The 3,777-nt window shown below is 36.7% G+C and overlaps 1 long non-coding RNA gene across 1 annotated transcript; it reads right to left on the reverse strand.

Annotated features, from left to right (window-relative positions):
• Positions 1 to 816: 816 nt before the first annotated feature.
• Positions 817 to 1,704, reverse strand: LOC148039014 (uncharacterized). The gene is made up of 4 exons (XR_015690449.1): positions 1,604 to 1,704; positions 1,375 to 1,494; positions 955 to 1,037; positions 817 to 839 (listed from the first exon to the last, which is right to left on the reverse strand). It is a non-coding gene; the product is annotated as an uncharacterized LOC148039014 (long non-coding RNA).
• Between the last annotated feature and the right edge of the window lie 2,073 nt (positions 1,705 to 3,777).

The raw sequence follows: 3,777 nt of genomic DNA on the forward strand, positions 1-3,777 counted from the left end.
AGCTACCAATGAACCATTCACCACTAGACAGTGGCGGCAATGGGACATGCTGCAATCTCTGGCTTTCTACCACATACAATGAATTATAAAAAAAGATATTTTGAGTGGCAAGTTGACTTGTAGAGGTATTATCATAGATCAAAGAACCTATCTCTTCATGCCAAACATGTATCTTGCCGCTTAAACATTCCACATTCTGCCATTCATGCAAAGTCGATGGATATAGAGCTATCAATAAAACAAGACTAAATTAGAATACTGCAAAGACTTTTAAAAACAACTCTGATACAAAAGAATAATCAATGATAAAATTTAACAACTTACTGTTTTGTTTATAATTTGCAATGTTGTTCTCGTCGTGTACAGAGATTTGTTTATGCGTATAAACATGTTGAATCAACACTTCTGTTACTGCACTTGTGCCATTAAACACTTTTCTGAACTCTAGAATTCTACCTTTCCAATGTTTGCTAGGGTTTGCAACATCCTTGCGCTTCACCTTGAAACTCCCTCGAGTACTTGGGTGCATCAAAATCCAATCCAACTTATAATACTTATCACAAATCCAATTACCGCCATTATCTTTCCTGTTGAAGACCTCCACTGCAAGTATGCTACTGATATTTTTCCTCCGTGAAGACATCTGTAACAACCAAATACAAAAGTTACCTATCAACATGTGTATAATTTGCAAATGTTCTCTCCAAATGAAATTAAATTTAAATGGATCAATTTAAAAAAGAAACATTGTACCTGTAATTTCTTTCACAAAGATCCCTAGATATGTTGAACAAGAAGTTGACTTATAGCAAGACCATTGTTCCTTCACTGACAGATTCCTGTAGTACAAAAACAAAAGAAATATTGGGTCAACGCATACATATAACTTATATAGGCTTTGTCCAAATGCGTTGAAATTTAACCATGGAATAGTAGTAAAAAATGGCAATATACCTGTGGCTTTCTCTGCAAAAAATCCCAAAGATGTTGTAGAAGTTGAGTTCTTAATAAATCATTGTTCTTCACCCTCGGAGATTCTTGGAGTAAAAAAACAAAGGAAAGCTCAGTATGCATGTAACTTGTATACATTTTGTCTAAACGAGATAAAATTTAACAGTGGAGCAACAAAAAAACAGACAATATACCTGTAACTTTGTTTACAGAGAAACCCTAAGATGTTGAAGAAGAAGTTGAGTGTTCAAAATCCCGAAGATGTTGTAGAAGTTGAGTTCTTAATAAATCATTGTTCTTCACCCTCGGAGATTCTTGGAGTAAAAAAACAAAGGAAAGCTCAGTATGCATGTAACTTGTATACATTTTGTCTAAACGAGATAAAATTTAACAGTGGAGCAACAAAAAAACAAGACAATATACCTGTAACTTTGTTTACAGAGAAACCCTAAGATGTTGAAGAAAAAGTTGAGTGTTCAAAATCCCAAAGATGTTGTAGAAGTTGAGTTCTTAATAAATCATTGTTCTTCACCCTCGGAGATTCTTGGAGTAAAAAAATAAAGGAAAGCTCAGTATGCATGTAACTTGTATACATTTTGTCTAAACGAGATAAAATTTAACAGTGGAGCAACAAAAAAACAAGACAATATACCTGTAACTTTGTTTACAGAGAAACCCTAAGATGTTGAAGAAGAAGTTGAGTATTCAAAATATCACTATTATTGACTGTAAGAGACTCCTAGAGCATCAAAACAAAAGAAATTACATGTCAGAGAATGCACATAACTTGCACAGGTTTTCTCCAAACGAGATAAAACTTTACCATAGAACATCTATGGAAGAGAAAAATATACCTGTAGAGTTTTGTGAAGAGAATCTTAGGGCTTTGGTAAAACAAGCTCTGCTCTCATAAAACACATGAAACTCTCTCTGTGCTTGTGCAAAGCAAATGAAATTTTACAGGGTTACAGACAGGGCAAGAAACAGTGAGGCTGTAAAATTTCGTCAGGAAAGAAGAAGCGGGGAAAGAGATATGACAAATTTGAGTTCCGCCTAAAAAAGAGGGGGAAACTGAAAAGGGGAGAAAAGAAAAGTCAAACATAAAAAATAAGAAAATGAAAATTCGAGGCACAAACTTCCAAGAAGTGACAGCTTTGTACTCCCCTTTTTCCTTATTTTATTGCTGAGGGAAGATTTGGTCCAAGATATGGCTAGAAGATTCATGTTACATGAATCTAGAATCCCAGCTCTCTCATTGGTTAGGCCTATATTTGTTTATTCACTCCTTAAGGGGCAAAAAAGAGAGTCCATATTTCTCCTAATGAAATAAAAAAAGAGAAAGAGAAAGAGAATGTGAAAGGCGACAAGAGAAATAAATAAGGAGGAAGGGAGGTAAATAAAAAAAGGGAAGAGAGAGAGAGAGAGAAAGAGGGATAGGGAGAGAAATAAAAAGGGGTATAGATAAAGACAAAGGGGAATGGAGAGAAAATGAATGGATAAAGAGAGATGGATGGAGGTAAACAAATAAAGGGAAAGAGAGAAAGAGGAGTAGAGATTAAAACAAAGGAAGACCATAAATGAGGGAAACAAAAACATGTTGTTTGTCGTAACATAGACCAAATGGAGAATGATGATGGTCGTGATGTCTAAGATTGCAAGGCACATCTTAATCAATGTGTCCTGTGTCCTTGCTCCCAATGCAAGCTGGCAATTATACCAAAGCATTGCTTGTCTATAGAACACATATGATGCTTTGGCAAGTTTCAATCGGAGATAATTGATTAGGCGTAGACTTTGAGCAAACGGTAAGAAAAGTGTGTATCCATCATGCCTTACATTCACAAAGCAATTGAATATCATATACAAAAATAGTAGACGTGCACATAAAATTTATATGGAGATGTGTCAATGATTGTGTGCTGTTTCGAGAAGATTACAGGACTATGGAGACATGTCCAAAGTGTGGTGCTCACACAGGTATTGATAGGACTTGTAGGGGCAAACCATCCCTCAAAAAGTTCTTAGACACTTTTCTCTTATACTATGTATACGTCACATGTTTCGTACATCGGGCATGGCGAGCTTGACAATGTGGTATGCATAGAATAGATCCACAGATGGAGTCCAATGAATATCAGCAGATTCACGCACATGGAGCAACATTAACTCCACCTTTCTAATCTTTGCACAAGAGCCAAGGAATCTTCAGCTTGGTCTTGCTATGGATGGCATGAATCCATTTGGTCTCCACTCAACTTTTTACAATGTGTGGCTTGTAGTCCTTGTTAACTATAACATCCCGCCATGGCTTTTTACAAAGAAAGGACACCTGATCCTTAGCTTTCTCGTTCCTAGGTGCTACAAAGTTAAGAATATGGACGTCTATCTTCGTCCATTAGTTGATGAGCTTAAGATTTTGTAGGAGGAGGGGATCGCCGTGGAAGACATGAGCAAGTGAGATGGTCAATGGTCCACCAATATACGAGCCATTCTCATGTGGACCATGCATGACTTTCCAAGATTTGGGGAGTGCTTAGGTAAGTAGGATTTTGTTCTTGTTGGTGATATCTAACATAGCTTGTTCAAGTTTGTCTTGACTAAATAGGGGTGTTGGGATAGGTCTGGTTACCTCAGGTTATCATAGTTAGACTCTCGAAGATCACGAACCATGAAGAAGATGGTATATCAAGGACACACCGCATTCTTGCTAGAGGGTCATGAATTGAAAGAAGATTTTCTTGGACAACCTCTAGTACAAATGAACGTCCAAAGTTGGTACGAGTTGAAAATGGTCCACACAAAGTCACATCCAAACATAATGCAACG

This window comes from Lygodium microphyllum, chromosome 3 (genome assembly GCF_053477565.2).
Source record: "Lygodium microphyllum isolate KBCC chromosome 3, Lygodium_microphyllum_v1.1.10, whole genome shotgun sequence".
Classification (NCBI taxonomy): domain Eukaryota; kingdom Viridiplantae; phylum Streptophyta; class Polypodiopsida; order Schizaeales; family Lygodiaceae; genus Lygodium; species Lygodium microphyllum.